Genomic DNA, 12,481 nt, shown 5'->3' with positions numbered 1-12,481 from the left:
TATTTTTATCTTGTCCTCCAACAAAATCATGCTGAAATTTACTAGGCAGAGTGGATTTATGCCACAGTTCATTCCGACTAGGATCTCCATACATTCTATTTGCTGAAGTTTTATGAATTAATGAAAATTCATCGGCTGAAACAGCTGCGTCGTACGCAGTAAGAGATTTTTGTTCACTTATGTAGGTCGCTACACGATCAGAAATACAATTTTTGAATTGTTCAAGTACAATCAAATCCTTTAAGTCGTCTAGTGTTTCAATCTCAGAAGCCATACACCAGCGATTAAAGTACATCGAAATGTCATGTAGAAACTCAACATATGTCTGTTTCTCACCTTTTCTCCAAAACCTAAATTTCTGCCTGTATACCTCCAGAACCAATTCATAGGATTTTAAAACTGCGGTCTTTACAGTCTGATACTTTGCCACATCCTCCGTACTAAGAGAGGAGTACGCTTCTTGAGCCCTGCCTGTAAAAAATACATTGTAACATCAAAGTACATTGGTCATCTGGCCAATTTCTTGCCTCAGCAACATGTTCAAATAATACAAAAAACCGTTCCAGATCCTGTTCATCAAATTTCGGAATTAGTCTCAAATTACTCAAAACAAAGTCACGCAAACCATGCTCACTTCCTGACCCATTTGTGCTAGAAATTCTTCCATCTCTTATCAAATCCAAGCAATAACGTTAAAGTTCTAATTTTTGTTGCTGCACTTGAACTTTAGATAATTCGAGACGTCTTTGTGCTTCTATTATTTTTTCTTTAGTCTCAGCTTCAAGCAACAACAGTTCTTTTTGCTGTTCAAACATCAAATGGGACATCTTAGATTTAACAACATTAACAACAGGTTCTGGCTGCGACTTTAACACATCACGTGCATTCAGTTCAGATGTTATGACAGCCTTAATTGTATCTTTTAAACGCTTATCTTGGACGGACAACGTATTTTCATAACAGTCTGCGACCTCCAAAAGTTGGTCTTTAGAAAAGACATCCAAAAGATCATCTGACGGAGTTTTAATAAACTCCTCGACAGAAGCCATAACAAGGTAAGCCTATTTTAATACATAGGTAACAAAATTTAAGTGCAGTTCCACCTAACTAAACCATAAACTAAATAAACCAGCCAGCCAGCCAGCCAGCCATCCATCTGATCGATCCATACATGCATACATGCAAAATTGCATGCTTCCAGGCAGAGGGAAAACCCTTGCAAGCCTTCGCGGAGCTCTGGAGGGCTCGTGCGCTCACTATACTTTACATACTATAAACCAGTGTTCACAACAACAAGCAAATGACTAGTTGCCATTACAAAACACGGACGTGTTCCCGAGCTACAGCTCCAACCGCTTTCACCATACAAAAAAAAGAAACTAAAATAACAAACAGAGCATCCAGTTAAGGATACCCTCTTTTCCTAACCAGGGAAAAGCAGTCTAAAATTATTACCCGTAAAATGCATCAAAACAGCTTACTTACCAAATGCAATTCCACACAAATGCTTACAAGAACAAAAGTAAACAATATACCTAATTCACTGCAGCACTCCAAAACTAAAGGATCAAAGAATAACCAATATCAACGGAATTTACAACGAATTAACCAAATTAAAGTCGTATACAAACATACTCAAATTACAAACATGGACGAGCCCCCACTTTTGTCACAACCAGCTCAAGTCATGACAAAAAAAGGGAGGACGCAGTGAAAACCAAAATACCAGTTAATCTTTTATTTGACAAATAATTGTGGATAATTAATCTGAGCTTTGGCAGAATGTTTTAACAGTTTACAAGTAACCGTGTAGTGGAGAACTCAAATGGAAAACAATACTAATTAAATAATAAAGAAAAAAACAGAAAACAACCTCAAACAGATCCCAAGCGGAAAAAGATCTTCTAAACACAATCAACACCAAACTTAAATAAGGAGAGATAACAAGAAACAGGTGCACCCGATTTAGCAACACAGCTCCACCCACTGGCCGGCCGTAGCAGGGAAGCAGGAGACCCGTCACACACACTAGTTTCTACAGTATATACAGAATACAACAGATTGTGATCGTTTTCCTTTCAGTATTAAAAAGTTCAAATAAGCCAACTGGGTCAAATATAAGGAAATGTGAAAGCAAAATGTCTAAAATAAATGATAAAATTATCATATATTCTCATATATATATATATATATATATATATATATATATATATATATATATATATATATATATATATATATTATCATAATTTCTAACAAATTATAAAATTATAGACTAATTTCAAAATTTTTGTTTGTGTCTAAATAATTAGAAAAGGTTGTGTCAGTTCCACACTGCTCCTTCTGACAGGAGAACAATATCTTTGAAGTGTTGTAGATTTAAATGGAGAATCCTTCAGTTTATTGGCAGTTAATTATGGGGTCCCTCAAGGACCAGTTCTAGGACCTGTGCTTTTCTCAACATGCATGCTTCCCTTAGGAAACATCATTAGAATGAATGGGATTAGTTTCCATTCTTATGCTGACGATACACGCAAGGCTCTTAATGGTTTAAATCGCATGTATCTAACTAGTCTTCTAACACGTTACAATCCTTCACGCTCTCTGAGATCACAAAACTCAGGACTTCTGCTAGTTCCCAGAATATCTAAGTCTACTAAAGGTGGTAGAGCATTTTCTTATCTAGCTCCCAAACTTTGGAATAGTTTTCCTGATAGTGTTCGGGGCTCAGACACACTTTCCCAGTTTAAATGCAGATTAAAGACATATTTCTTTAGTCAGGCGTACACATAATACATCCCCTAATATTGTGCTCTAATACATGGACGTTACCTAATATTATGAACAACAGCTACGCCTCTACACTGATTCTATTTTTCTACCCATCCAGAGGCATCCAGAGATTGTAACAGCTCCGATTGTCTTCCATGTCATGAAGATTTTTGACCTTTATTGAGATGAAGCCAACCATGTGAGTATCCTGAGGCATCTAGAGATGTTCTAGCTCCAGTTGGACTTTGCTTCATGAAGCATTCGGACATTCTATGAGGAGATATCAACTCCAAGTGGTCCTTGAGGACAACAACCTCCTCATCAATACACAATTATCAGACTGTATATTTATATTCACACCCTCCACTGTCACCCAAATGAGGATGAGGTTCCCCTTTGAGTCTGGTTCATCTCAAGGTTTCTTCCTTTTCGATCTAAGGGACTTTTTCCTTGCTACAGTCGCCTCAGTCGCCTCAGGCTTGCTCATTGGGGATATATACAATATATACATTATATACAATATACAATCACTAAGCTAAAACATCGCTTATAGTCACAGGCCCTGATGCTCCTATGTAAAATGGTGCAAAAGTGGTGAGAGAACCCGCTCATTACCATATATGATATGATATGAGTACTTTGCTGAGCAACAGAACAGTTTATAGCTAACTTACCAGATAAATAGGAAAGACAACAAGGCTAGTATTGTAGGTACAAGACATGGGGAAATGTGAGTCAAGTAAAAGGAGTAAACAGAGAAACTGTGACATGGAAACTGTAAATATTTCTGTTCTTGGCTGTTCTTTTTGCACACATTTACCCGTATAAATATCAGAAATATAAAGAAAAACCATGAATATTATGGTTTTAATTTGACTCTGTGTCTGTCATGAACTTCTGGGACAATTCTGTCAGGCTACTAGTTGGGCTGCTGGCAGAGATTCTGGTTTTAAGGCCGTCTGTCTTTTCCCACCTGTTGCTTGTCATGCCTAAGGTGTTGCCTTATTTATACCTGCCCTTGTGTCTGTCTGGCCATCATTGTTTGTGTCATGTTTCTGTAACGCATGTTCATGTGTTTATTTTACTGGGTAAAATTATGCTAGATTGTGGCTTATGTGAATAAATGTGTTGTGCAGTGCTTCATCTAAGAAACGTGACGTTGACCTTCAGAGATTATTATCTTTTGTTAAAACTGAGCTGCTTACTCATCTTCCTTCAGGCAAAATGACATATGCAAATCACTCCATCCCTTTTATCCCATTTTACATAAACACATGCTCCTGCATTCCACTGACATCAAAAAATTCAGTCATTAAAATGTAAACCATTCAGCAGAACTACAATTTGCATTTTTCATTCAGGGCACATGGAGATTTACATTTACATTTACAACACCTTGCAGACGACATCGTCCAGAATGACTTAAAAAAATTCTTTGAAGTCTGTATCGATGAAAACATGGATACTGGTTCACAAGGTCATGGACCAACAGCACCATGCAGACAGATAGGTGGTCTGCCTGTAAGCTCACTGTGGATATTTATGTTCAGAAATAACTATAATGTTTCACAAAAGGGAAATGAAATGAATGAATCCAAAAGTTCATAAAAAGCAAAGTTACAATGACTCCATATGAGAATATAATTAGAAGTATAATGATGCTCACTGCACTAATGGAGAGAGGAAAGAAACCAGCAGTAGAGGACAGATTATGAATAGCTCTGACAGAGAAGAGAGATATTTAAATTATGTGTCATTGTCACTGTTTAGCTTTATATTTCATCCGGCTCTACTGCATCTCATTAAGAGAAGTAGACGTGTTATGGTCTGAAATGTGCATGGTGTCTAAACCTGGTCTAAAATACATTGCTTATCATACTGTCTACATTTAAAAACACAAACTGATAGCAAAAGTCAAAGGAATTTCATATGGAATCTTTGTACATTCTTGTAAATAAAAATTGCAGATTTGTTCTTTTTGAACAAGAATTTCCTATTTTGTGTCAGGCTGCCTCCAGATTGCGAGCGGAAGCAAAAGCAGGAAGAGGGAGCCGGTTCTGTTTAACTAAAATACATACTGTAAGTAAACTACTAAATAAATACTAGAAATAAAGGTAACTTTTATGAGGAAACATTTCAGCGTTAATTCCAATGATAATAATCTTACATTTACATTTACATTTACAGCATTTGGCAGACGCCCTTATCCAATCTTTGTTAAATGTACAGCAAATCTTCTTTTTTAAATGTAGTGAAAATAATAATTTTTTTAAAAAAAAAGGATAATATTAAATAAACAAATAAACTTACAAACAATGGCCTCTTTCAACTGAAATAACAAAAGAATACAGCTGGTATCAGTATGATATCTGCTGCTGCATCACCCTTGAATTTGTGTTAAAGCAAAGTATAGAGTTACATGTATGCGTTAAGTGCCCTTGTAACTCTAATTCACTAAGGTTTAAGTTTCCTTATGGAATTCTGGTCTCTGGCTCCACCTCCAGCACCACCCTGGTCTCCAGTCCTGCTCTGGTCTCCGGCTCCGCCTCCAGCACCACCCCGCTCTGCCGGCGCCGCCCTGGCCTCCTGCTCTGCCTGCCGAACCGTCCAGGTCGACGGAACCGACCGGGTCGACAGAACCTGCCGTACCGACCGGGTCGACGGAACCGACCGGGTCGACGGAACCGACTGGGTCGACGGAACCTGCCAAACTGACCGGGTTGACGGAACCTGCCAAACCGACCAGGTCGACGGAACATGCCGAACTGACCGGGTCGACGGAACTGAACAGGTCGACGGAACCTGCCAAACCGACCGGGTCGACGTAACCGACCGGGTCGACGCCTGCCGAACCGACCCGGGTTGAAAGAACCTGCGAACCGACCGGGTCGACGGAACCAGATGCGCCGACCGGGTCGACGGAACCGGCCGGGTCGACGCAACCTGCCGAACCGACCCGGGTTGAAAGAACCTGCGAACCGACCGGGTCGACGGAACAAGATGGGCCGACCGGGTCGACGGAACCGACCGGGTCGACGGAACCTGCCGAACCAACCGGGTCGACGGAAAAGACCGGGTCGACAGAACCTGCCGTACCGACCGGGTCGACGGAACCGACCGGGTCGACGGAACCGACCGGGTCGACGGAACCGACTGGGTCGACGGAACCTGCCAAACTGACCGGGTTGACGGAACCTGCCAAACCGACCAGGTCGACGGAACATGCCGAACTGACCGGGTCGACGGAACTGAACAGGTCGACGGAACCTGCCAAACCGACCGGGTCGACGTAACCGACCGGGTCGACACCTGCCGAACCGACCCGGGTTGAAAGAACCTACGAACCGACCGGGTCGACGGAACCAGATGGGCCGACCGGGTCGACGGAACCGACCGGGTCGACGGAACCTGCCGAACCGACCCGGGTTGAAAGAACCTGCGAACCGACCGGGTCGACGGAACAAGATGGGCCGACCGGGTCGACGGAACCGACCGGGTCGACGGAACCTGCCGAACCAACCGGGTCGACGGAAAAGACCGGGTCGACAGAACCAGATAGGCCGACCGAGTCAACGGAACCTGCCGAACCGATTGGGTCGACGGAACCAGATGGGCCGACCAGGTCGACATAACCGAATTGGTCGACGGAACCTGCCGAACCAACTGGGTCGACGGAACCAGATGGGCGACCGGGTCGACGGAACCGACTGGGTCGGCGGCACCAGCCAAACCGACCGGGTCGACGGAACCGACTGGGTCGACGGAACCTGCCGAACCGACTGGGTCGACGGAACCAGATGGGCCGACCAGGTCGACAGAACCGAATTGGTCGACGGAACCTGCCGAACCGACCGGGTCGACGGAACCAGATGGGCGACCGGGTCGACGGAACCGACTGGGTTGACGGAACTAGATGGGCCCACCAGGTTGACGGAACCACCCGAACCGACCAGGTCGACGGAACCAGCCGAACTGCCCGGGTCGATGTAACCAGATGGGCCAACCGGGTCGACGGAACCAGCAAAACCGACCAGGTTGATGGAACCAGCCGAACCAGCCAGGTCGACTGAACCGGCCGAACCGGCCGGGTCAACCGAAATGACTGAGTCGGAGAACGCAGTCGACATGGTGACAACCAAACTCCCTGAACTCTTTGCCTGGCCTGAACCTATTAATGTTCCTGTTTTATCTGTCCTGTGTTTCGTTTCGCTGGATTTGCCAGCCCTTCAACCTCCTGTCCCTCCTGCTCTGGTCCCTGGCTCAACCTCCGGCACCACTCTGGTCTCCAGTCCTGCTCTGGTCCCTGGCTCAACCTCCGGCACCACCCTGGTCTCCGGTCCTGCTCTGGTCTCTGGCTCCGCTTCCAGCACCACCCTGGTCTCCGGTCCTGCTCTGGTCTCTGGCTCCGCCTCCAGCACAACCCTGGTCTCCAGTCCTGCCCTGGTCTCCGGCTCCGCCTCCAGCACCACCCCGCTCACCCGCTCTGCCGCCCTGGCCTCCTGCTCTGCCGGTGCCGCCCTGGCCTCCTGCTCTGCCGGCGCCGCCCTGGCCTCCTGCTCGGCTATAGCCGCCGCCACTATACGAACCCGACCCACCATTTAATTGCATTCAATCTCTTCCCCAGGTGTTTTGTCTTAGTCCTTGTCTGTCTCTGTCTTGTGAATGGTTCTCGTTCACTATATGTACTCTGTTTTGTTCACTTCCCGGTTGTGAGTCGTTGTTTAGTGTTTAGTATGTAGTCTGTTTATGTCTCTGTTCCTGTTCCCTGTCCTGCACAGTGTTCTGATCTGTTTTGCCTGCTTGTTCACTTGTTACTTGTTTCCTGTTTGTCAATTAAAAGGAGTAACTGCACATGGATTCGCATTCCTCTGTGACTCATCGTGAATGTAGACAAATACTGTAGGCCTACTATAACCTTACCAAGCACTCCACAACACTTGATGCTGCAGACTGAATATTTCAAGTATTTATTTCAATACTTACAGTATTTCTTACCATAATCAGTTACAGTACTGAAGCTGCTTCAATAAGATCACATGCCTGTTCCATGGCCTGAATGAGGGGCAAACGGTCATAAGGCCGCAGGTCATATACCTTCCACCGCCACGCTGAAAAAAATTCTTCTATAATTCATTTATTATATCTTCCTCACATACTGTATACTGACTGAAATCAGTTCCACCAGAAACTCAATGTTTAAATTGTGAAAGTGCACAATTTTATAGCTTCAAAAATGTATCTATACAAACTGACTAATAATTTACAATAATGTTTTATTTGTGAAGCAATTTTAACAACAGACATTGCCATAAAACAGGAGGAAAACGGTCAATCAGAGGCCTTAAAAACAATATCTGCCAGGGCTCGGACCAGGAGGGGGACTGGGTTATGGTTAGGGGTCAGGATAGAAGTGGGGGACTAGGTTATGGTTAGGGATCAGGATACGGGTGGGGGGCTAGGTTAGGAATTGGGTCAGGGTTTGGTCAAGGTTATGGATTGGGTCTACGACCGGAAGCAAAAGCTCCCCCAGCTCCAACCCACCCCCCACTTCCCAACTCCCACGAGGACAACCAGACATCAATTGTGTTTTCAAAAAATTTAAATTAAACCGAACCAATTATGTAAACAGAAGAAAGATGTTATGAAATGACCTATTATCAGAATTGCTACGGTTGTATTTAAGTGCAACCTGTTTCCAACCCTTAAGTGCCAAGTCCTAGTGCTATATAAATCACACAATCAAAAGTGTACATAATTCAATTTAAACCACAATCCATCACTGCAAAAAAAGTGAAAAGTCAAATAAATAAATAAACAAACAAACAAACAAACAAACAAACAAACAAATAAATACAATCATAAATAACAGGTCTTGTTTGCTGTTTTCTATTTCCTGATGTCTTCAACCATTAAACAACCGTTTTCTTCATGTATATGATTCCCCCAGGGGAGGGGTGTCAAGGAGAGGGAGTCACTGTCCCACCAAGTTTACCTTCTTGGGAAGAAAAAACATTGTCTTTATTTTTCATTCAAGCCAAGGGGATCCCAGGTGTTTAGTATTCTCCTCCCTCCATCTCTGCTGTGTCATCCATCCCATCCCCCCCTTGTTTTACTTCCTTTTTAATTTTCCGCAGGAATCAACCAGCATAACCTCTGGATCTAAGTGCCTTAAACCGTACCTGTGTTGCCTCCTCCATGTCCTCGGGAAAGCTGCAGATTCTGCTTGGGGTGATCGCTGTCCTTATGCAACAGTGCGTGTCTATCTGTTTCTTTAAAAAACACCTTAGTTGCCAGGCCCTTTTTTCCATTTCCTAAAGGTTTAAAAAAAGGTCTGTGTGTCTAAAAACTCCACTATGTCATTCTGTATAGTGTGTGTGGTTTTTATTGCCTCATGGTGGGAATTTAAAACCTCAATAAACATCAAAAAATCCTCCTGGAGGTAATATTTGGCATTGAACTCAAAGTCATTGCGTGTCAGACTTAACTCTAAGGGGCGGGTTCCCAGACAGGGATTAAATAAAGTCAGAACTAGCCTAATTCTTCTTAAATTAATTCAGAATAAAAAAAAGGCTTTTTGAGACACTACTTAAATTGAGATTAATTAGTTGTAGACTAGAGAGTCACAGACCAAGCTAAATTAGGACTAACAGGCTACTCTTTGTGAAGCCTGATTATATTAATGACTAGCGCATAGTGATTACCTGAGGACACTTCAAAAACCAGGGATGGAATCTTGAAACATATTAGCATTGTGTGGAACTGGAGTAAATCATCGAACCAAACAATGGACAAAGGTAAAAGGAAACGTTCAAAACATTTCTGTGAATTTGAAAAACATTTATTGTCAAACCACCCAATTATTGAGAAGAAACAGCATGATTCATCAACAGAAAGCAAGAAAAGGAATGCCTGGAGTAAAATTTGCTCTCTGAATTTGAATTTAACTCAAATGAAAAAGTAAGCCAAAGGACAGTCCTGCAACTTCAGGTAAGAGTGTATTTATTAGGTTTCCCACTTTTACAAATCAGTCCTTAAAGTTTTGTTTTGTGTTGCACACACAGTGGTACTTTAACATATCTGTAATTCAGAAATTAAAGAAACCGTATAATAATTACTAATAAATTGTCATCTTTCCAAGATCCTCTGGAAAAACATAAAAATTCAATTAAAGAAGACAAATGCTGCTGCTCGTAGGGAGCATTTCAAGACTGGTGGTGGACTCCCGGAAAGACCAGAGGCCGATGACATGGGAGACTTGTTGAGTTCCCTCATTGATAGCCAGCAACCCCTGGAAGGTTTCCCAGATGATGACCATATGGACAGTTCAGATGGGGCACCTGTCCAATCTTCATTTGGTAGGCAACATGTGCCATCCTCAGATTTCAGTGAATATGTAATGATGTCCGTCATCTCTTATGTCTCCAAAACAAAAATAAGCAAAGAACTCAACTCAAGTATTGTTCTCTGATGCATCATCAATACAATGTTTTTCAGATGACCACGTAAGCTTGGAGGGCCCGAGAGAGGGTACATGTCAGCCCACTACATCTGAGGCAGCCGGGAGGGAAGATGGTGTCGCTAATCTGGGCCGAAAGACCAAGAGACAGACCATACATGAGAAACTGCCCATGGACTATCATGAGCACAAATTAAAGTATTTAAAAGAAGAACATGAAATAAATGATGAAAATCCTTCATATTGAGTTGGCTTGGAGGAGGAGGAGAGAAACATGAAGCAGCAAATGATGTCCAGTTCTGGGTTCTGAAATTTCCTTTGCTTAAATGAAAATAATCTTGAAACCAATACAGGGCAATTGTCATAATTCATTGTCTTTGTGAAAAATGCTGCAAAGCAAAAACATCTCTGCAGGCTGGTCCATATCTGTCTTTGTTGGCTTCAACAATGGGAATATCTAGGTCACTGTCGTCTTTCATTTCAGGATCTGGCCAGCCATGTTGTTTTAATGTAATTGTGAAGCACTGCTGCAGCAATTATCACAATACAGCATCTTCTTGATTCAAAGCGCAGTGTGCATCTGAGACATTGAAAACGACTCTTCCATACACCAAACATGTGCTCCACTATACCTCTAGTGCGGAGGTGTGCTTGGCTGTACCTCTGTTGCTCTGGTGTGACTGCATGAAGATAGGGGGTGAACAAGAAGTTCTGTGCATACCCACTGCCACCAAGTATGATTCCACTATGTTGTCCTTCTTCCAAATGAGCATACAAAGAGGAGTTTTGGAAAATCCTTGACTCATGAGTTGCACCTTTCCAGCGTGCAACAATGTTGGAGAACTGCATAGTTGGAGTGCACACACCTTGCACATTTATTGAGAACCAGTTTTTACGATTCCTGTACTCTTCAGCATCTGGTGTAGGGACGCTTTATGGGAATGACACCCATCAATGCAGCCAGTGACTCCAGGGAAATTGCCATATTCATAGAACTGAAGGACGACATCAAGTTCCCTGATGCTGCTACCCAAGCCATCTACATGGTGCAGTTCTATGAATATGGCAATTTCCCTGGAGTCACTGGCTGCATTGATGGGTGTCATATTCCCATAAAGCGTCCACAAAAATCTCCTGTTTCACGATGGAATGTTCCACATGCCAAAAACCTCAAGGTAATCAGAATTTGTAAGGACGGAGGGATAGGCCTTCCCCTTAAATTAGGGATGAAAGCCTTGGCTCAAGCAAAATAATTATGTCAGCTACATTTTGTTTGTTCATACGAAAACGGTCACGAAAGTGAATTTCATCAAACTCATTCAGTGGGTTCCTCCTGTCTATAATTGCCCACTGATCTGGTCTTGGTGGTACCCTTTCATCATCATTAAAATAGTCCAAGTAATCCATTTTTTTGGTTTGCTGATGTCAACCTGAAGGCCAAAATCAGTTAATCTGAAGTTAAACCTGCCTCTGGCCAGGTTTAAATTATGCCATCACTTAAACCTAGACTACCTATGATCGTTCTTTAGGAAATCTGACTTTATAGTTTAAGACTAAGGAAAGTCTGAGACTACTTTAAACCATGTCTGAGAAATGCTTTTTCAGTTAATCCAGTTTAAATGTGCATTTAATTCCAAGATTAGTGTTAATCCCTGTCTGGGAAACCGCCCCTAAGAGATGTAAAATCTCCTCATCCGGTCTGTTTCTGTCTGGACATTTACTAATGCATTTCTAACTGCCTGCAGGCCCAGTTCCGTATCAATGTTTGTGTGAAGCAAAGTTATATCAATAGTGAACAAAAAGGCATTATCCAGTACAATCAATTTATTTATTTTGTTCACAAAGTCATACGTATCCTGAACATAGCTGCTGAGTTTCTGGGATATTGGATTAATAAAATAATCAATAAACTCTGCCAACTGGTACGATTCAGAACCACAATCACTAATAATTGGACGACCGAAGGGTACGGACCACTTCTCTGGTGGCTTGTGGATTTTCGGGAGCAGATAAAATTGTCTCATTCGGGGAGCATCCGAACCACTAAGGTAAGTAAACTGTTTTGGTGTAATGAATTTGGAGTCTTTAAGGGATGTTAATATTACTTTAAGCATGCTGTGGGTTTCTTTTTGAATGGGCTGTGTTAACGGTACATAATGCTGTGTGTTACTTAACTGTTCATTGGCTTTGAATAAATAATGCGCTCTATCCATTATAACTGTTTGTGACCCTTTATCAGCCGGTTTAATGATT

General features: G+C 42.7%; 2 long non-coding RNA genes and 1 pseudogene across 3 annotated transcripts; 1 reads left to right on the top strand and 2 right to left on the bottom strand.

Moving 5' to 3' along the window:
• LOC113651644 overlaps positions 1-12,481 on the bottom strand; it is a 125,999-nt pseudogene that overhangs the window by 55,486 nt on the left and 58,032 nt on the right.
• LOC125141239 lies at positions 8,026-9,331 on the bottom strand. Its single transcript, XR_007140617.1, has 2 exons — positions 8,952-9,331; positions 8,026-8,767 (listed from the first exon to the last, which is right to left on the bottom strand). It is a non-coding gene; the product is annotated as an uncharacterized LOC125141239 (long non-coding RNA).
• LOC113638278 lies at positions 9,530-11,213 on the top strand. Of its 2 annotated transcripts, XR_003439552.2 has the most exons (4): positions 9,530-9,566; positions 9,663-9,759; positions 9,911-10,127; positions 10,267-11,213. It is a non-coding gene; the product is annotated as an uncharacterized LOC113638278 (long non-coding RNA). The 2 variants fall into 2 exon arrangements; XR_003439551.2 differs by having other exon boundaries at positions 9,544-9,759; positions 10,267-11,212.

Source organism: Tachysurus fulvidraco, chromosome 5 (genome assembly GCF_022655615.1).
Source record: "Tachysurus fulvidraco isolate hzauxx_2018 chromosome 5, HZAU_PFXX_2.0, whole genome shotgun sequence".
Lineage (NCBI taxonomy): Eukaryota > Metazoa > Chordata > Actinopteri > Siluriformes > Bagridae > Tachysurus > Tachysurus fulvidraco.
This window is presented reverse-complemented; position numbering and strand designations above follow the sequence as displayed.